This window comes from Dermacentor andersoni, chromosome 4 (genome assembly GCF_023375885.2).
Source record: "Dermacentor andersoni chromosome 4, qqDerAnde1_hic_scaffold, whole genome shotgun sequence".
NCBI lineage: Eukaryota > Metazoa > Arthropoda > Arachnida > Ixodida > Ixodidae > Dermacentor > Dermacentor andersoni.
This window is the reverse complement of record NC_092817.1, coordinates 1,570,250-1,592,070: the sequence shown is the minus strand read 5'-3', so window position 1 is coordinate 1,592,070 and position 21,821 is coordinate 1,570,250. Positions and strand designations below refer to the sequence as shown.

The 21,821-nt window shown below is 51.0% G+C and overlaps 1 long non-coding RNA gene across 5 annotated transcripts in view; it reads left to right on the top strand.

Moving 5' to 3' along the window:
* The window catches only part of LOC129386077 (uncharacterized), a 105,377-nt gene that overhangs the window by 45,156 nt on the left and 38,400 nt on the right, over positions 1-21,821 (top strand). The window lies entirely within an intron of this gene.

The window sequence follows — 21,821 nt, the reverse complement described above, 5'->3', positions numbered from 1 at the left end:
ATCCTGCTTAGCGCCTGTTTTAAGCAACCTGTACTTAGCCAAGCTAGACAGAGACCTGTGCTCACGCATCAATGATACAAAAGTTGTTAAAATATTTCGATTTGTTGATGATTTTTTGGTGTTCGTGAATGTTCAGCCAGACAACTTTGACACAGAGTGTTCAGCTATTAGTAACATTATACGCGAGTGCCTTTGTCCTCTAGAAGTTACGTTCGAAGTGCCTATAGAACAAAAGATAAAATTTCTGGATATTAAATTTACCTTCGGTGATGAACTAACTTGCTGGTGTTACAGTCCCCGGACAAATAAACCGTTGTTGTCATATCATTCAGCCCATTCTAAACTGGTAAAAAGAGGAATTGCGAAAATGTGTTTCACTAACGCACTAACTAAATCATGCCATCATTGCACTGACGAAGCCTTCACACAACAAGCTATGCGGCTACATGAAGCAGGCTATCCCAATCATGTACTGACATCAGTTGCAGAGGGAATACTTCGGCAAGTGCAGCAATCAGGGACTGCTGAACGAGCGGAAAGAGATAGTACCCGAGAGAAAAAAAGACCAACAGTGATACCTTATATCCACCGGTTGTCGCACAACCTAAAGAAAATTGCCCACCGAGGTAACACTGATGTGGTTTTTTCAGCACCCAACAAACTAATCAGCCTGTGCAGGAAAACAAGACCAGAAAAGAAAGAAAGTGCCCCTAGCTGCCAAGTTAAACACAGGAAGAAGTTCAGAGAATGTAAGACTTCAATTATTTATCGTATACCCTTATCGTGTGGGAAGTATTACGTCGGACAGTCGGGCAGATGCATTAATGATAGACTGCGCGAACACAAAAATAAAGTCGACAAACTTGTTTCAGATGGGTTTCTCTCCCTTCATTGTAAGCAACATAAGTGCTCCCCTCTCTTCGAATCAACAATCATTACCGGTAGAAACAAGTGCGAACTCACTAGACTTATAATAGAAGCCGAGCAGATTGATGCCCTAGGGGATTCATGTATCAGCAAACCATCATTGGCTCTCTCTGAAAAAGAACTGACATTTTTGCGCATGGCTTAGCATATCACAAAATGTATCGCTCTGATTGTTAATCTGTTCACGTGCCTGTGACTCATGTGGTCTGAGTGTATAAATACGACCTGGTTTTCGACAATAAACAGTGTTGGAAGTTAGCGCTGTGTGTGTCCCTTTGTGTCTTCTCTTGTCCCGTCTTTGAATCGCGCTACCATACTCCCCTTGAAGATGCATTACCAACAAGCCCACATTGCAACCCTCGTGCTTGTCAGGGCTGGATGTTGCCCCAGTAGCTCTAGTTCGTATGTCTCTCTTTGCAGTGTGTAAAGGATGCGTGTTGCTAGCGATTATTCAACACCTTCACATTCTGCAGACTCAAGTGCATCACGGAAATGGTCCCAGCCTGAAACCTGGATTTTGTGAATGTGGCACATTTTCACCCCTACATTAAGTATTATATCAGATAATGGTCGCTGCCTCTTGGGGTAGAGTTGCACTGACACTCTGGATGAAGGCCCCAGTTTCCCATGCTAGGCAAGTGTATTGCCCTTCTGGTTTTAATGGAGGGTGTGGCAGTTGAGATAGTTGATGTCATTTGTTAATTGGAGGTCTGTGGTGTCTGCTTCGTGAAGGTGGCATCCTCTTGGCCATACGTCTTTGCATTCCCAATGCGGGTGATGTGCATTGAGCTCAACTCGACGGAGTATTCTGTGCTCAGAAAAGCGAATTTGAAGATGTCAAAGCCAAGTGAAGTCGCCTCGGCTGTGGTGCCTGGTTTTGGGACAGAGGTAGACCAATGCCAAAACAGCTTCCTTTCACTGCCTTAGCCTGCAGCACACCACAACTTTCTGATGAGACATATGTTTATTCAAGCTGTTCCTTCATTGCCCTAATTCAATAATAGCAAATTTTAGCAGCTGCAAATCAAGCTGACTTCAGAAGACTGCTGATTTTTTAGCCACTTCTAGTAGCTTATTGCTTGGTTAATTTTATGCGTTGCATATTGCAATCACTCAGTTCAGCCCTTGGGCGCGGCTGGGCAGCCACCATTCACCTTTAGCGCAACCACGTGACGTCACGACAGCCGGAGGAAAAGCTGGGCCCCAACTCGCGCGGTCGCGCGCGGCCACAGCCACCACCTGACTCCCGCTCCTCCCGCTAGGGGCGCTGCGCCGGCGCGTGACGTCACGGAGGAAAAGATGGGCCCCAACTCGCGCGGTCACGCGCGGCCGCAGCCACCACCTGACTCCCGCTCCTGCCGCTAGGGGCGCTGCGCTATGATTGACGTCACGGCATATGTATAAAAGAGCTGCGCTCCTTCGCCGGGACAGTCTTACAGCCAGATGCCGCCCACGGGTAAAGCAGTTCGACAGAGCGCAAAGCGAAAGCTTCAGCGGGCCACGGAGACAGAAGAAGAACGGGAACAGCACTTCTCGCCTCACTACTGGTACTTGCACACAGAATGACCAAGAATTAAAATAGCTAAACCAAGTATTACCGAGTAAATCCAAGTATAACCAAGTATTGCCGAGAAAATCGAGTGCCGCCAAGCAATACCTTGCCCTCAAAAAAAAAAAGACCGCGCAATATGCAACGCATTCTTGGCTTAACCAAGCTAAGCCTGGCCATTTTTTTTAGTTGGGCATGACATGCTTCGTGCTTAAAAAATGAACTGTTTAAATAATTCTTGGAGTAATATTAGGACATGCAACTCTGAGTCATCCCTGCTTTTATCGCAAAATGTGGCAATGAGCTGGGCAGATGCTGTCACGACAGCGTAGTGTTTAGGATGTATGAGTACAGAAAAGAAAAAATTCGAGTTGTGAACTTCCAAAGCCCTATTTTTACAGCCTCTCTTTATACTGCTGACATTAGAGAGCTTTAAATTAGTGGACGCAAGCAGCATGCAAAAACAAGCACCCTGTTTGAGTATTTCTGGCACCCATGTGGTTTGCATAACCAAGCATCACACGAGTCACTTGCGTTCTCTTATCCAATACTATTATTTTCATTGTAAAGCAACCAATATTGCAGAAAGTCTGATCAACCTGCACCAATATGCTAGAAATTTTTAAGCACTTAAGGTGTGTCCGTTGAGTGTTTAAAGCACTTCACCATACCCTATAGGCTACTAGACTTGTACTTTCCAGTATTACTTGCTAATCAACTTCTGATGTGTTTACGTTGTTTTTCTGTGCTGTAAGATTAGCTTGACAGTCCTAATAAAATTGTTAAAGTGAAGGTGTAGGCTGTTGTATCGGCCATGTCATTTTAAAACTGCTAGGTCTGACACTGTCAAAGCATTTGGCAACCTTAATAAGCTTCACCTCACTACATATATGTATTGCAGTGGGACCATTCAGCATGTGAAAATAAAAAATACCGGCAAATAGAGATTTCGAGACCACCTGAGATTATAGTAGAGCGGGCGGTACAGTGTGTTCAGGGTAAGAAAGACATCAAAGCTGGAACTAGGGCTGCCATACATCCCGTCACCGCAATACACTGTTTGCTTCATCGCATTACACGAATGTGTTGTGAAGTTATTGCAGAGTTATATACACATTCATTCGTCCCAACTTTGCACAGAACCCTGCGTCCGATTTCTAAAACCAAGAGCGCGAAAAACGGGCAGAGATGCAGCTGAACATCACAGGGCACAGTATCAAGCTCCACCTCACAGTGTTTGTCGCACCCTTAATACCAATAACATTAAATATCTACTCTGCATTTTAGTTCGTGTAATTCTAGTAGACCACGTGATGTCACTAAAGCTCCGTTATGTTCACACCACTGCGCGCTAATTGTCGTAAAGTCCACGATAAAAGTAAATCACACGAAGTCACAGGATAGCGCACTAGCGCTGAACACGATTGAAAACATGCGCTGCTCCATTTCAAGGACGCGTGAACAGTTGTGAGCAAACACGACCTTAAGCATTATATTAGTTACATAACGTAAGTCGTTGCGAGGAACACGTACAATACCTCCCCCTACGACGCCCGTCAAGTAAAGGTGCATGTGCGATGTGATCACGCTGCCTAAAAGGGCGAACACGATTTGTTGGAAATCCTTCTATTCAAGGAAAGAAGCTCATGTGCCGGGATCATCGGCTCGGACCTGAACTTGGGGCCTTTCTTGAGGACGTCAGCGATGTTATCCAGAATGAAGGCTTCCCCGAGAACTTGCAGCGCCGTACTGCTGGCTTTGTTAGTCTCGCCTCCTTGGGAAGAACGGGTAGGGTCTAATGCCATAAAAATTCCGTGTTCTGAGCTGCAAGCTTCTGAAGGGACTGTAGCTTTATGTTTACAATATTCACTGGGTGAAACTAAAAGCATACCAGGTGAAGCTAATCGTAGAACTCACGAACCTGTCGCCATATCTCCGAACATAGAATCTGGCACATTCTTTTCACATGGCCAACAGGCGGTCTAACGAAACCGAACAAAGTGGTGAATTCTGTCGGCATATCATCATCAGCCTGTTTTGTGTCCACTGCAGGACAAAGGCCTCTCCTTGCGATCTTCAATTACCCCTGTCCTGCGCCAACCGATTCCAGCTAGCGCCCGCGCATTTCCTAATTTCATCGCTCCACCTAGTCTTCTGCCGTCCTCGACTGTGTTTCCCTTCTCTTGGTACCCATTCTGTGACTCTAAAGGTCCAACAGTTATCTAACCGGTGCATCACATGACCTGCTCAGCTCCATTTATTTCTCTTGATGTCAATTAGAATATCGTCTATACCCGTTTGCTCTCTGATCCGAACCGCTCTCTTTCTGTTTCTTAACGTTATGCCTAGCAATCTTCGTTCCATCGCTCTTTGCGCAGGTCTGTAACTTGTTCTCAAGCTTCTTTGTCAGTCTCCAAGTCTCTGCCCCATATATCAGCACTGGTAAAATGCACTAATCGTACACCCCCTTTTTCAATGATAATGGTAAGCTTCCAGTCAGGAGCTGACAATGTCTGCAGTATGCAATCCAACCCATTTTTACTCTTCTATGAATTTCCTTCTCATGATCAGGGTTCCTTGTGATTGATTGACCTAGGTTTCGTTCGGGTTCTCGTTCGGTACGTCGCAAGGGCGATATGGCAAACCACCACCGAAGGAGGCGGCACACTGGAAGGCACTCATACAAAGCCGCCCACTGTAGAAGAAAGGCATTGCTGTAGAACACGTTGTGGGACTTGATGGTTCAGAGATTTCAAAAGTTGAAGCGCCAACAGAGACAGCACACTAAGAAAGAACAAAGACAGGACAATGCACTACTTGCAACTGCTTATTGAGGTCAAAAGCAGCTTAATATATAGCCATGAAGAGAGAGGGAAGAAAACAGAGAGGCAACACTGATTATGTGAATACACAGAAGGGACACCTGTCTCTGAATATTTACACAAATGAAAACATCTTTTTAGATAAGTTTTAGATTTTGGTTCATCTTGTGATATCCTTCATATACATCTGTGTTCTGGCGCGTGAAGAGGCGATCGAGCACGTGTTGTGTTTTTTTTGTAATCTCTATGAGACAAAACGCGATGTTCTTCGGACGGTGTTAAACCGATTAGATAGCAGACCATTTTCAGAGACTAAGATTCTCGGACCATGGACCCAGGCCTCGCAGGCTTACAAAACGACGTGGGCACGGCTACTTTTCCTGAAATCGACTGGTCTCAGTGACCGATTATAGGCGTGAGTTAGGGGTGAAAAAGGTGAATTTTTGTGAGGATATCTCCCGATATTCTATCAGATTATGTGTCTTTGTGACCACTAGGAACTCTGTATCGTGCAAAATATGGCAAATTAACGTCTGCATAACCTCCACCGCGGGTAGGCAACGGCATTGCACTATATTCAGGATCAGTCCACGCATGGGGAGTGCTTAACGCCTGCTTCACCTCCGCGGGGGGTCGGGTCGCTATTGCACTATCTTCGGGATCGGACCACGTATGGGGAGTGCTTAATGCGTGCTTCACCTCCGCCGCGGGTCGGCAACGGCCTTGCACTATCTTCGGTATCAGCCCACGTATGGGGAGTGCTTAAGGCCTGCTTCACATCCGCCACAGGTCTGCCCGGCGTTGGCCTACGTATGGGGAGTGCTTAACACCTGCTTCACCTCCGCCGCGGGTCTGTCCGGCCTCGCACTCTATTCGGAATCGGCCCACGTATAGGGAGTGTGCGTACTATCGTCGCTTCGTCGCTAATTTCTCCCGGATCGCCGAACCACTCATACGCCTCACGCGAGAAGACAGACCCTTCGTTTGGACGGATGAGCAGGGCACAGCTTTCACCGAGTTACGGCAGCGCCTGTAGGAATCGCCCGTTCTCGCTCACTTTGACGAGGACGCTGACACCGAGGTGCATACCGACGCAAGCAACATCGGTCTTGGCGCTTACAACACCAGGAAGGCGTCGAGCGAGTGATCGCTTACGCCAGTCGCACCCTTTCACGCGCCGAAATCAACTACTCCACTTCCGAGAAAGAGTGTCTAGCGGTTGCGTGGGCCATCATGAAATTTCGGCCTTATCTCTACGGTCGCCCTTTCAAGGTGGTAACAGACCACCATTCCTTGTGTTGGTTAGCCAACTTACGAGACCCGTCCGGGCGACTTGCTCGATGGAGTCTCCATCTGCAGGAGTTCGATGTTACCATCGTCTACAAATCGGGGCGCAAACACGAAGATGCGGACACGTTGTCGCGCGCTTCCGTCAAAACTTGCGATAAGGACATGGACGAAGACGGCGCATTCCTTGGGGCTCTCACCGCATCTAACCTGATCAGGCAGCGCGAGTACGCAGAAATACACCCTCTCTTTGATCACCTAGAAGTCAAGAATGTTACAATCCCACGACACATTTCTCGCAGTTTCTCGACCTTCTACCTCCGAAATGGTGTCCTCTACAAGAAAAACTCGAGTGCAAGCGACAAAGTGTATCTATTGGTCGTACCTGCCACTCTCAGTGATGACATTCTCCTAGCCTGCCATGATGAGCCCACGTCTGGACACTTTGGGATTTTCACGTACTCTTGCAAGAGTACGCCAGACGTACTACTGACCCAGACTTTCTACCACGGTGAAGCGTTACGCGCAAAGCTGCCGTGAGTGTCAACGCAGGAAATCACCGTCTTTGAAGCCCGGGGGGTTACTCCAACCCATCGCACCACCTAGCGCGCCGTTTGATCAAATCGGCATGGATCTTCTGAAACCCTTTCCCTTGTCAGCCAGCGGAAACAAGTGCATTATAGTCGCCACAGACTATCTAACACGCTACGCCGAGACGAAAGCTGTACAACCTGCCACGGCCTACGAAGTTGCCCAGTTCTTTATCGATCAGATAGTCCTAAGACATGGTGCCCCATCACATGTGATCACCGACAGAGGAACTGCCTTTACGGTCCAACTGATAGAGGACATATTCGAGCTGAGCTGCACGCCGCATCGCAAGGCCATTGCCTATCATCCGCAGGCCAACGGACTGACGGAAGGGCTAAACAAAACCATTGCTGACATGCTGTCTATGTATGTAGACGTCCAGCATAAAACATGGGATCAAGACCTGCCGTACGTTACATTCGCGTACAACACCACCATTCAGGAAACAACACGATTCACGCCGTTCCGTCTTGTCTACGGGCGCGAGGTCCAGACCACGCTAGACGCAATGCTCCCGCACGACACCGACACATCGCTTACTTCCGACGCCGAGCAACTTAACACGCAGAGGAAGCTCGTCAACTCCCGCGCATACACATCACGAAGCAGCGGAGTACAGACGCACGACGCTACAACCTTCGTCATCGGCAAGTCGAGCACCAGCCAGGTGACCAAATCTGGGTGTGGATTCCAATCCGTCGCCAGGGGTTGTATGAGAAGCTGCTTAGTAGATACTTTGGACTCTACAAAGCGATACGCCGCGTTAATGAAGTGAACTATGAGGTCATTCCCGATGGTGCCGCGTCGCCTCGGCGGCGACAGCACCACTCAGAGATAGTGCATGTTATTCGCCTCAAACCGTATTTCGCGCGTTAAGGCGGCGCCAACATGGTCTCATACGACTTCCACACTTCCACTTTCTTTTAGTAAGCATCGTACTTTAGTAAGCATCGGGACGATGCTTTTCTTTTGGCGTGGGGATAATGCCGCTAGGTGTCACGCGCCAGCGCTGAGAAAGAAGTGACTGGAACGCGCGCTCGGCAAGAGGTGGGCGCAGAAGAAGAAGCAGAGGCTGAGGACGCCGGCTTGAGTTTTGTGTACGCCATCTTGTACAACTGTCTCTCTCGCCGACGCCGGGTACATCTTCAATTGTCTTTTTGTGACAATATTCAGGATCGGCCCACGTAATGGGAGTGCTTAACGCCTGCTTCACCTGCGCCGCTGGTCTTCCCGGCACTGCACTATATTCGGGATCGGCCCACGTAATGGGAGTGCTTACCGCCTGCTTCACCTCCGCCGATGGTCCGCTCGGCATTGCACTATATCGGGATTGGCCCACGTAAAGGAGCCCTTAACGCCTGCTTCACCTCCACCGCTGGTCTGCCCGACATTGCACTGTATTCAGAATCTGCCCATATATGGGGAGTGCTTATACCTGCTTCACCTCCGCCGCGGGTCGGATCCGGTATTGCACAACTTCGGGATCCGACCACGTATGGGTGCGCTTAACGCCTACTTCACCCCTGCAGTGGGTCTGCCCGGCATTGCACTATATTCTGGATTAGCCCACGTATAGGGAGTGTTTAACGCCTGCTTCACCTCCGCTAGGGTGTGCCCGGCATTGGAGTGTCTTCTGGAGCGGACCACGTATGGGGAGTGCTTACGCCTGCTTCACTTCCGCCGCGGTTCTACCCGGCATTGCACTATATTCGGGATTAGCCCACGCATAGGCAGTGCTTAACGCCTGCTTCACCTCCGCCGCGGGCCTGCCCGAGCTTCCACTATATTCGGGATCGGCCCACGTATAGGGAGTGCTTAATGCCTGCTTCACCTCCGCCTATCATCTTCCGCGTATTGAGCTATATTTGGTATCGGGCCACGTATCGGGAGCGCTTAACGCCTGCTTCTCCTCCGCCTCGGGTCTCCCCGGCATTGCACTAAATCGGGATTGGTCCACATATAGGGAGTGCTTAACGCCTGCATCACCTCCGTCTCGGGTCGGCAACGGCATTGCACTATATTCGGGATCAGTCCACGTACGGCGAGTGCTTGACGCCTGCTTCACCTCCGCCATAGGTCTTCCCAGCATTGGACCAGCTTCGGTATCGGCCTTCGCGATCAGGTGATAGAGAAATGTGCGGAATATAACCAACCCTTATATATAACTTTCATTGATTACGAGAAAGCGTTTGATTCTGTCGAAACCTCAGCAGTCATGGAGGCATTACGGAATCAGGGTATAGACCAGCCGTATGTAAAAATAATGGAAGATATCTATAGCGGCTCCACAGCCACCGTAGTCCTCCATAAAGAAAGCAACAAAATCCCAATAAAGAAAGGCGTCAGGCAGCGAGATAGGATCTCTCCAATGCTATTCACAGCGTGTTTACAGGAGGTATTCAGAGACCTCGATTGGGAATAATTGGGGATAAAAATTAATGGAGAATACCTTAGTAACTTGCGATTCGCTGATGATATTGCTTTGCTTAGTAACTCAGGGGACCAATTGCAATGCATGCTCACTGACCTGGAGAGGCAAAGCAGAAGAGTGGGTCTAAAAATTAATCTGCAGAAAACTAAAGTAATGTTTAACAGTCTCGGAAGGGAACAGCAATTTACAATAGGCAGCGAGGCACTGGAAGTCGTAAGGGAATACATCTACTTAGGGCAGGTAGTGACGGCGGATCCGGATCATGAGACGGAAATAATCAGAAGAATAAGAATGGGCTGGGGTGCGTTTGGCAGGCATTCTCAGATCATGAACAGCAGGTTGCCATTATCCCTCAAGAGAAAAGTGTATAATAGCTGTGTCTTACCAGTACTCACCTACGGGGCAGAAACCTGGAGGCTTACGAAAAGGGTTCTATTGCAATTGAGGACGACGCAACGAGCTATGGAAAGAAGAATGATAGGTGTAACGTTAAGGGATAAGAAAAGGGCAGATTGGGTGAGGGAACAAACGCGAGTTTATGACATCTTAGTTGAAATCAAGAAAAACAAATGAGCATGGGCAGGACATGTAATGAGGAGGGAAGATAACCGATGGTCATTAAGGGTTACGGACTGGATCCCAAGGGAAGGGAAGCGTAGCAGGGGGCGGCAGAAAGTTAGGTGGGCGGATGAGATTAAGAAGTTTGCAGGGACAACATGGCCACAATTAGTACATGACCGGGGTAGTTGGAGAAGTATGGGACAGGCCTTTGCCCTGTAGTGGGCGTAACCAGGCTGATGATGATGATGATGATGATGGGGAGCGCTTAACGCCTTCTTCACCTCCGCCGCGGGCCTGCCCGGCATTGCACTATATTCAGGGTCGGCCCACGTAATGGGAGTGCTTAGCGCCTGCTTCAACTCCGCCGCTGGTCTGCCCGGCATCGCACCATATTCGAGATCGGCCCACGTATAGCGAATGCATAACGCCTGCTTCCCCTCCGCCACGGTCTTCCCGGCATTGGACTATCTTCGGGATCGCACCCCGTATGCGGAGTGCTTACGTTTGCTTCAGCTCCGCCGTGGGTCGGGCCGGTATTGCACTAACTTCAGGATCGGCCAACGTATAGGGAGTGCTTACGCCTGCTTCACCTCCACCGCGTGTCGGGTCGGTATTGCGCTATCTTCGGGATCGGTCCACGTATGGGGAGCACTTAACGCCTGCTTCGCCTCTGCCGCGGCTCTGCCCGCATTGGACTGTCTTCGGGATCGGAACACGTATGGGGAGTGCTTACGCCTGCTTTACCTCCGCCGCGGGTCGGGCCGGTATTGCACTATCGTCGGAATCGGACCAGGTATGGGGAGTGCTTAATGCCTGCTTCACCTCCCCCGCGGGTCGGCAATGGCCTTGCACTATCTTCCGGATCATCCCACGTATGGGGAGCGCTTAACGCCTGCTTCACCTCCGCCGCAGGTCTGCCTGTCATTGGACTATCTACGGGATCAGCCCACGTATGGGGAGTGCTTAACGACTGCTTCACGTCCGCCGCAGCTCTTCCCGGCATTGCACTATATCGGGATTGGCCCACATATAGGGAGTGCTTAACGCCTGCTTCATCTCCGCCGCGGGTCTGCCCAGCATTGCACTATATCGGTATCTGACCACGTATAGGGAGTGCTTAACGCCTGCTTCTTTTCCGGCGCTGGTCCGCCCGGCATCGCACTATATTCGGGATCGGACCACGTATGGGGTGTGCTTATTGCCTCCTTCTCCTCCACCGCGGGTCGGCAACAGCCTTGGTCTATCTTCGGGATCAGCCCACGTGTGGGGAGTGCTTAACGCCTGCTTCACCTCCGCCGCAGCTCTGCCCAGCATTGCATTATATCGAGATTGGCCCGCATATAGGGATTGCTTAACGCCTGCCTCAACTCCGCCGCTGGTCAGCCCGGCATTGGACTATTTATGGGATCAGCTCACGTATAGGGAGTGCTTAAAGCCTGCTTCACCTCCGCCTATCATCTTCCGGGCATTGAGCTCTCTTGGGGATCGGACCATGTATGGGGAGTGCTTACGCCTGCTTCACCTCCGCCGTGGGCCGGGCCGGTATTACACTATCTTTGGGTTCGGACCACGTATGCGGATTGCTTAAAGCATGCATCACGTCCGCCACGCGTCGGCAACGGCATTGCACTATATATTCGGTATACGTCCACGTATGGGGAGTGCTTAACGCGTGCTTCACCTCCGCCTAGGCTCTACCCGGCATTGCGCTACATTCGGGATCGGCCCACGTACAGGGAGTGCTTAACACTGCTTCACCTCCGCTGCGGGTCGGGTCGGTATTGCACTATCATCGGGATGGGACCACGTATGGGGAGTGCTTAATGCCTGTTTCCTCCGCCGCGGGTCGGCAACGGCCTTGCTTTATCTTCGGGATCAGCCCACGCATGGGGAGTGCTTAACGCCTGCTTCACCTCCGCCACAGGTGTGCCCGGCATTGGACTAACGTCGGGATCGGCCTACGTATGGGGAGCGCTTAACGCCTGCTTCACCTCAGCCGCGGGTCTGCCGGGCATCGCAATATATTCGGGATCGGCCCACGTATAGGGAGAGCTTAACGCCTGCCTGAACTCCGCCGCGGGTCGCCCCGGCATCGCACTATATCGGTTTCGGCCCCCGTAAAGGGAGTGCTTAGCGCCTGCTTCACGTCCGCCTATCATCTTCCGGGCATTGAGCTATCTTCGGGATCGGGCCACGTATCGGGAGCGCATAACGCCTGCTTCACCTCCGCCGCGGGTCTGCCCGGCTTTGCACTATCTTTGGTATCGGACCACGTATGGGGATTGCTTAACGCCTGCATCACCTCCGCTACATGTCGGCAACGTCATTGCACTGTATTCGGGATCAGTTCACGTATGGGGAGTGCTTAACGCCTACTTCACCTTCGCCACAGATCTGCCCGGCATTGGACTGTCTTCGTGATCGGCCTACGTATGGGGAGCGCTTAACGCCTGTTTTACCTCCGCCGCGGGTCTGTCTGGCATCGCACTATATTCGGGATCGGCAGGGAGTGCTTAACGGCTGCATCACCTCCGCTAGGGTGTGCCCGGCATTGGATTGTCTTCTGGATCGGACCACGTATGGGGAGTGCTTACGCCTGCTTCACCTCCGCCGCGGGTCTTCCCGGCATTGCACAATATTCGGGATTAGCCCACGGATACGGACTGCTTAACGCCTGCTTCACCTCCGCCGCGGGTCTGGCCGGCATTGCACTATCTTTGGAATCGGACCACGTATGGGGAGTGCTTAACGCCTACTTCACCTTCGCCACAGATCTGCCCGGCATTGGACTGTCTTCGTGATCGGCCTACGTAATGGGAGTGCTTAGCGCCTGCTTCCCCTCCGCCACGGGTCTGCCCGGCATTGCACTATATTAAGGATCCGCCCACGTAATGGGAGTGCTTAGCGCCTGCTTCCCTTCCGCCACGGGTCTTCCCGGCATCGAACTATCTTCGGGATCGCACCCCGTGTGTGGAGTACTTACGTCTGCTTCAGCTCCGCCGGGGGTCAGGCCGGTATTGCACTAACTTCGGGATCGGCCCACGTATAGGGAGTGCTTAGCGCCTGCATCACCTCCGCTAGGGTCTGCCCGGCTTTGGACTGTCTTCTCAATCGTACCACGTATTGGGAGGGCTTACGCCTGCTTCACCTCCGCCGCGGGTCTACCCGGCATTGCACTGTATTCAGGATCGGCCCACGTAATAGAAATGCTTAACGCCTGCTTCACCTGCGCCGTTAGTCTGCGCGGCATTGCAGTAAATTCGGTATCGACCCACGTAATGGGAGTGCTTACCGCCTGCTTCACCTCCGCCGCGGGTCGGGCCAGTATTGCACTATCGTTGGAATCGGACCACGTATGGGGAGTGCTTAACGTCTGATCCACCTCTGCCGCTGGTCGGCCCGGTATTGCACTATATTCGGGATCGGCCCACGTATAGGGAGTGCTTAACGCCTGCTCCCCCTCCCCCCTCCGCTGGTGCGCTCTGCATTGCACTATATCGGGATCGGCCCACGTAAAAGAGTGCTTAACGCCTGCTTCACCTTCATCGCTGTTCTTCCCAGCATTGAACTATATCGGGATCTGCCGACGTATAGGAAGTGCTTAACGCCTGCTTCTTTTCCGCTGCTGGTCAGCCCGGCATCGCACTATATTCGGTATCGGACCAAGTATGGGGAGTGCTTATTGCCTGCTTCACCTCCGCCGCGGGTCGGCAACGGCCTTGATCTATCTTCGGGTTCAGCCCACGCATAGAAAGTGCTTAACGCCTGCTTCACCTCCACCGCTGGTCTGCCCGGAATTGCACTATATTCGGAATCTCTCAGGTATGAGTAGTGCTTACACCTGCTTCACCTCCGCCGCGGGTCGGATGCGGTATTGAACAACTGCGGGATCCGACCACGTGTGGGGAGCGCTTAACGCCTACTTCACCTCTGCCGTGGGTTTGCCCGGCACTGCATTTGTTATTAGCCCAAACATAGGGAGTGCTTAAGGCCTGCTTCACCTCCACCGCTGGCCTGTCCGGCATTGCACTATATTCGGTATCGGCCCACGTAATGGGAGAGCTTAACGCCTGCTTCACCTCCGCCGGTGGTCTGTCCGGTATCGCACTATATTCGGTATATGCCCATGTTTAGGGACTGCTTAACGCCTGCTTCACCGCCGCGGGTCGGTGCGGCATTGCACCATACTCGGGATCGGCCCACGTATAGCGAGTGCTTAACTCCTGCATCACATTCGCCGCGGGTCTGCCCGGCGTTGGACTATCTTCGGGATCGGACCACGTATGGGGAGTGCTAACGTCTGCTTCTGCTCCGCCGGTGGTCGGGCCGGTATTCTACTATCTTCGGTATCGGCCCACGTATAGGGAGTGCTTAATTCCTGCTTCACCACCGCCGCAGGTCTGCCCACCATTGGACTATCTTCGGAATCGACCTACGTATGGGGAGCGCTTAACGCTTGCTTCACATCCGCCGCGGGTCTGCCCTGCATTGCACTATATCGGGTTCGCCCCACGTATAGGGAGTGCTTAACGCGTGGTTCACCTCCGCCTAACATCTTCCGGGCATTGAGCTATGTTCCGGATCGGGTCACGTATCGGGAGCGCTTAACGGCTGCTTCACCTCCGCCACGGGTCTGCCCGGCATTGCACTATATTCGGCTCAGCCCACGTATAGGGAGTGCTTAATGCCTGCTTCACCTCCGCTAGAGTCTTTCCGGCATTGCACTGTCCTCGGGATTGAATCATGTATGGGGAGTGCTTACGCCTGCTTCACCTCCGCCGTGGGTCGGGCTGGTATTGCACTATTTTTGGGATCGGACCACGTATGGGGATTGCAGCGTGCCGAAGCAGCGCGGTACCTTGAACGGCAACGAATTCTATCCCGCCAAAGTCAAGATGCTCGTCGATACAACGTACGCCATCGAGACGTCACATACAACCCGGGAGATCTCGCGTGGATTTGGACCCTTATACATCAACGAGGCCACTCAGAAAAATTATTCCGCCGATACTTTGGACCCTACATAGTTTTGCATCGTCTAAGTCCTGTCAACTACGAAGCTATTCCAGCCTTAACTTCGCACCACTCCCGTAGACCACGTTCCTCTGACATTGTTCACGTTACCAGGATGAAGTCCTACCACTCGCGCTGACTCCCATCCACAAACTTTGTGGTGCGCCCCCTGTCGTTACGTGCGTTGTCTTTCTCGTTTTTTTTATTTTCTCCTTGTGGCACATAACATCTCCCCAACATGTCTTTTTTTGGGGGGGGTAACTTTCGCCTAGTCGCATGAAGAAGTAGTCTCTCTTCTTCTTGATCTTTTTTTAAAGGGAGGGGTAATGGCACGCGCTAATTACGCTTGAAGCCGATAATGAAGAAGCGTGCGTCGTAGCTGCTGCAGACAAACAGTAAACGGCCGTTTGCTTGGAACTGACTGCTTGCCTTTTCCTTTCGCGGCAATATAGTACAAAATAGTGTCGTCCAGTTCTTTCTGAACAATCAGCGACGCAACCGGTGGAAGTTCTTCGTCTGCCACTGCAGTTGACCGAACTAGAGGCTGAGCGCCGCAGCCGAGAGGAACCTGCTGACTCAAATTGCTGGTCTCGATATATTGCCAAACACCTAAACAGCTGCGCTCAAATGTCGTATACTGGGGAGTATCGTAATCGTCGGTAAATATTTTTTTCGTGGACAGGAGGGGTCCCCCTGCCGCTATACTCTGTGGGACTTCCTCCTGATATTCCATTATGAATGTATGGGGCCGCCAAGCGATCGAACCAGGATACTCGGAGCACGTGGCTTTTTTTTATTTTTGCGCCACCTGTGGAAGCATTTTTCGATCGCGTGAAAGTGGCAGTGATGCATTGCGACTGCGTTTCCACCTAGCGCTCACCGGCGGCCGCCGCTATACCGCATTTCAATCGCTCAGCTCACCTGAATAAACTAAACCCATAAATGAGTTCAACGCCCAAGGAATCGTTGACGTATGCTGTTCTTTTTTCCTTTCTTTTTTTGCGATGGGAAGCGTACTCGTCATTCCTGCAGTGATAACGCGGAATAGGTCGCGGGCTATTTTTACCGTGATTAGCGTTCTTTGGGAACTTCATGCTCTTCATGCCTTTCTATCTAACCATTTTCGCACCAACTTGGCTCACTAAGTCCTATATAATGGTCTGTACAGTCCTGCCGACGTAACAGAGTTCGAAGCCAACCGTCCCACCAATTTGTGTCGCTGCGAATGTGCCCTTGTGTGTGACGCTCTTCTGTGAACGCTTTTCACGCCAACTTGGGTCACCGGGTATGCGCCACATGGTATGTTGCACTCTTCGATGAACCTCTACGACACCAAACTTGGGTCACCGAGTATGCGCCACATGGTATGTCCCACTCTTCGATGAACCTCTACGACGCCAACTTTGGTCGCCGGGTATGCGCCACATGGTATGTCCCACTCTTCGATGAACCTTTACGACGCCAACTCGGGTAACCGGGTATGCGCCACATGCTATGTTGCACTCTTCGATGAACCTCTACTACACCAACTTGGGTCACCGAGTATGCGCCACGTGGTATGTCCCACTCTTCGATGAACCTCTATGACGCCAACTTTGGCCGCCGGGTATGCGCCACATGGTATGTGCCACTCTTCGATGAAACTCTACGGCGCCAACTTGGGTCACCGAGTAAGCGCCACCTGGTATGTCCCACTCTTCGATGAACCTCTACGACGCCAACTTGGGTCCCCGGGTATGCGCCACATGGTATGTCTCACTCTTCGATGAACCTCTATGGCGCCAACTTGGGTCACCTAGTAAGCGCCACATGGTATGTCCCACTCTTCGATGAACCTCTACGACGCCAACTTGGGCACCGGGTATGCGCCATATGATATGTCCCACTCTTCGATGAACCTCTACGGCGCCAACGTGGGTCACCGGGTATGCGCCACATATGTCCCACTCTTCGATGAACCTCTACGGCGCCAACTTGGGTCACCGAGTAAGCGCCACGTGGTATGTCCCACTGTTCGATGAGCATCTACGACGCCAACTTGGGTCACCGCATATGCGCCATATAATATGTCCCACTCTTCGATGAAACTCTACGGTGCCAACTTGGGTCCCCGAGTAAGCGCCACATTGTATGTGCCACTCTTCGATAAACCTTTACGACGCCAACTTGGGTCACCGGGTATGCGCCACATGTTATGTCCCACTCTTCGATGAACCTCTACAGTGCCAATTCGGGTCACCGAGTAAGCGCCACATTGTATGTCGCACTCTTCGATGAACCTCTGCGACGCCAACTTGGGTCCCCGGGTATGCGCCACATGGTATGTCTCACTCTCCGATGAACCTCTATGGCGCCAACTTGGGTCACCGAGTAAGCGCCACATGGTATGTCTTCGATGAACCTCTACGACGCCAACTCGGGTCACCGGGTATGCGCCACATGGTATGCTGCACTCTTCGATGAACCTCTACTACACCAACTTGGGTCACCGAGTATGCGCCACATGGTATGTCCCACTCTTCGATGAACCTCTATGACGCCAACTTGGGTCACCGCGTATGCGCCATATGATATGTCCCACTCTTCGATGAAACTCTACGGTGCCAACTTGGGTCCCCGAGTAAGCGCCACATTGTATGTGCCACTCTTCGATAAACCTTTACGACGCCAACTTGGGTCACTGGGTATGCGCCACATGGTATGTCCCACTCTTCGATGAACCTCTACAGTGCCAACTTGGGTGACCGAGTAAGCGCCACATTGTATGTCGCACTCTTCGATGAACCTCTACGACGCCAACTTGGGTCACCGGGTATGCGCCACATGGTATGTGCCACTCTTCGATGAACCCCTACGGCGCCAACTTGGGTCACCGAGTAAGCGCTACATTGTATGTCGCACTTTTCGATGAACCTCTACGACGCCAACTTGGGTCACCGGTTATGCGCCACATGGTATGTCCCACTCTTCGATGAACCTCTACAGTGCCAACTTGGGTGACCGAGTAAGCGCCACATTGTATGTCGCACTCTTCGATGAACCTCTACGACGCCAATTTGGGTCACCGGGTATGCGCCACATGGTATGTGCCACTCTTCGATGAACCCCTACGGCGCCAACTTGGGTCACCGAGTAAGCGCTACATTGTATGTCGCACTTTTCGATGAACCTCTACGACGCCAACTTGGGTCACCGGTTATGCGCCACATGGTATGTCCCACTCTTCGATGAACTTCTACGATGCCAACTTCGGTCACCGGGTATGTTCCACATGGTATGTCCCATTTTTCAATAAGGAAAAAATCATTAACTATTTCGCCGGTGCTGCATGGGCGGAATCGAATCCGCCTCGCATATCTCGTCTCGACTTACCTTTCACACAACACGTGTGCAGTGGCGCCGCCGGACTGGAATAAAATTCTTGTGACCCTAAATGCGAATAGGGCATATGCCTCGGTATATGCAGTGCCGTGGCCTGGTATTCCGCAACTTTCTAGCGCTCCCTGGTTTTAAGGATGCAAAACATAAATGAAACTGCTGTAAAGGCTGTTGGGGCGCCATGAAAGGGGGCAATAAAGCAAACTATGCCTAAATAAATATTTACATGCTCCAGAAACAACGTGCATGGTGCCCCGCTTCAAAGGGGATGCTCTCATCAGCTGGTAGCGAACCTTAGCTATAAATTGCGCTAACCGTTGTGTTGGAGGAGATCAGCTGTGTGCAGTAGGCCGGGAGGACGCTTTACAGATCGAATTCGCGAAAGGTTTAATCGGATTCAATCCCTCCGCGATTCGCCCACTATCCTATAGCAATCGACAACTCGTAAACAGCTCGCAGCTCCGCTTTATTGTAAGAGCCGCCAGCAGCTGCGCCACGTCTTGGGCGGCATTCCAACTTTAGTTGACGCCGGTGAAAGACGTTCTTCTTAAGCGACTTGGGAGTGTGTGAACAATTTAAGTTACTATGAGAGACGCGCTGGTGCGACAACGTCTGGTCAACTAGAGATTAAAGTGCCTTACAGCTTTTTTTTGTCATCAATTATCATCATGTCATCACATACCCATTGACCCTAGGGGAACAAATCGTGTGGCGTATGCCTAGTGACCACAGTTGCATTTATCTATTGACTGCAGTTTCTCCGGGATCGGCCCAAGGAAGCGGCTACACAATCCCCATAGTGAAAGTGCGGTTGGCTCGCCAAGAAAGACTTGATCTTTAAAAAGTCATCCGCTTACATACGCCCCTCCGACAGCTGATACATCAAAGGCAGCAAAGCTGTGTAAGCCAGTTATCGCACCTTCGAAAGTGTAGGGTGTATCATGGAGGAAGAGGGAGCATCGCGCAGCGCCCTTGAACCTGCCGGCCCAACTCGTGATCGCACGTCAAATTGCTCGGCTGGTTTTAGTGTTCTGCAGGCAGGCCACGACAGGGCAGCCGAACAAGCACACACTGAATAAAACTACTGGCATAGCTACTGGGAACCAAACATCTCGGAAAATCTCGATTCTTGCTCCGTGACTTTGATGCAAGGGGTCACGTGTTAGGCCACCACTGAGCGCAGGGCTGGCTTCACGGAGCGTTCGCTTGGCAGGGCTGGATGCGTGACGTAATGCTCTCTCGTAACAATTTCCTTCCTCCATGGAGAGTATCCACGTGACGTCACGGAGCCCCCGTTTTGTAGTCCTATTTACAGCTTCCACTGTGCTGAATGAGATGAGAGAATCGAGATAAAACTCACCGTGGTGGCCAAGTGCTGGCTGTGTAGCAATGCGGCTGCCTCGATGACGTCAGTGCGTACTAGGCCTTGCTGGCTCACGCAAAACAGACTACACCATTACATGCCTGAGCTGTATGACAGGTCTTATTGCACCAATTGCAATACATCCCTTTACGTCTATCATTTACTCTGGCCGTGCTCGCAAGCTCACATAAAATCCGAACCAGACAAGCGCCAGTTTGAAAAAGCAATCCGGAGCGAAGAACTCGCTCCCCAACTCTGGGCCGTCCAGCAGGTCCACGACGCCGCCAGGAAATTCAAGCTCCCGGTTCCGTCGTGAGAGACGCCCACTCCATGCGTTCCCAAAGCTCTCGTGGCCTGCAGGACCTTGACTAAAGCTGATTTCCTTCCTTCCTTCCTTTCTGGCTGTTCCTATTGCGACGACGTTGCAGCAGCGCCCTTTCACCGCCGCAGCCGCGCAGCTCCAACGTAATAATTTTAATAATCCTCGATAATTACGTTTGGCGAAAATTACACACGTCGTGATGCCGCGAACGGCGCACAACACTTCCTGCAATTCTGGAAAAAGAATTTATTTAAATTCTGCGCTCACCGTCTGCTGACGTAAAATATTTGCGCTGGTAATGGCTATTTCTGAGTATCACAAATGTCCGTTTGCGGGACTCATTTTTGTTGGTCTGTTTGTAATAGGTGGGCGTAAAAGCTCGTAGTTCAACAGATGGTGGTTCCAGCGCGCGATTCCCTTCTTTGCGAGGTGTGCTCAGGTCGCAGCGATGACTGACCCAGGCAGTCGTTGAAAATAATTCTTTTTTTATTTATCCGATCGATCGAATTACCTGTGCGTGCTGTCGCAGTTACCTTGAATGACAAATCGCACTTGTTCTCACGTCCATTTTGTTCGGACTAAGGACGTGAGTGATTTTGTAATACTCGAGTCGCGATATGTGCCCGTCCTGTACACTTACGTGTTCACCTGTCGTAGACATTGATAAATCGCGTTGCACGCACAGCAGCTGCTAAGAACCTTGACACTTTCCACACATTTGGCTTTTCAAACTTTTATATCACTGCTAAAGTAGATGCTTGGACAAGTTGGCATCACATACTTGCAATTTTATATCATTTTACAGTGAACCTTTATATGTTTTGCAACGTTTACATACAGCTATGGTTTAAGCAAGTTTTCATGTGGTATCACGTTTTCCAACTTCACAAAAACATTTATTATAACACTCCTAACGCGTTCAAAGCTAGCGTGTACCACTTGTGTTTGGGACACATTGTGATATTTGTGTGAGATATGGAACATCAGGCATGCTAGAGCGCTCGTCGACTGCAGTTGGCTTCCCCGCACGCTGGAGTATGCTTCATATGCATCTTTTTATAAGGAAAACACTGCAGCTTTGCGATCGTTATCCTCGCCTCGTGCACCTTTCACGAAATATACAAGAAAAATTGCTGTCTACGTTTTTTCAATCCTCCCAGTACACCTGGTTAATTTTACATGGAAGACCAAGTTAAGATCGCCATATCATGCGTGATGCTCGCCTAAATGGTTTTCCAAGAGGTCAAGGAAACGCTTGTATTGGAACCACTTGGCCGCCTGTAGTGCCTCCACTACTAAACCATGCATGTTTGAACAAGCTGGTGAAATTACGATGAAATAAGTAAAAAAAAAAAACCTTTATCGTTGCCATGGACAGAATTCACTCGAGAACAAGACAGTGTGAGCCGTCATTCAAGGTAACCACAAAAATGCGACAGCACGCATATCTAATTCACGTGTTCGATCGATTCGGCTAAGCAAATATATAAAATGACTGCCTATGCTCAGATATCGTGGTCAGTCATGGATGCGACCATCAGAGGCTCTAGAAATTAGCAGCGTGGGCGATGAAGATG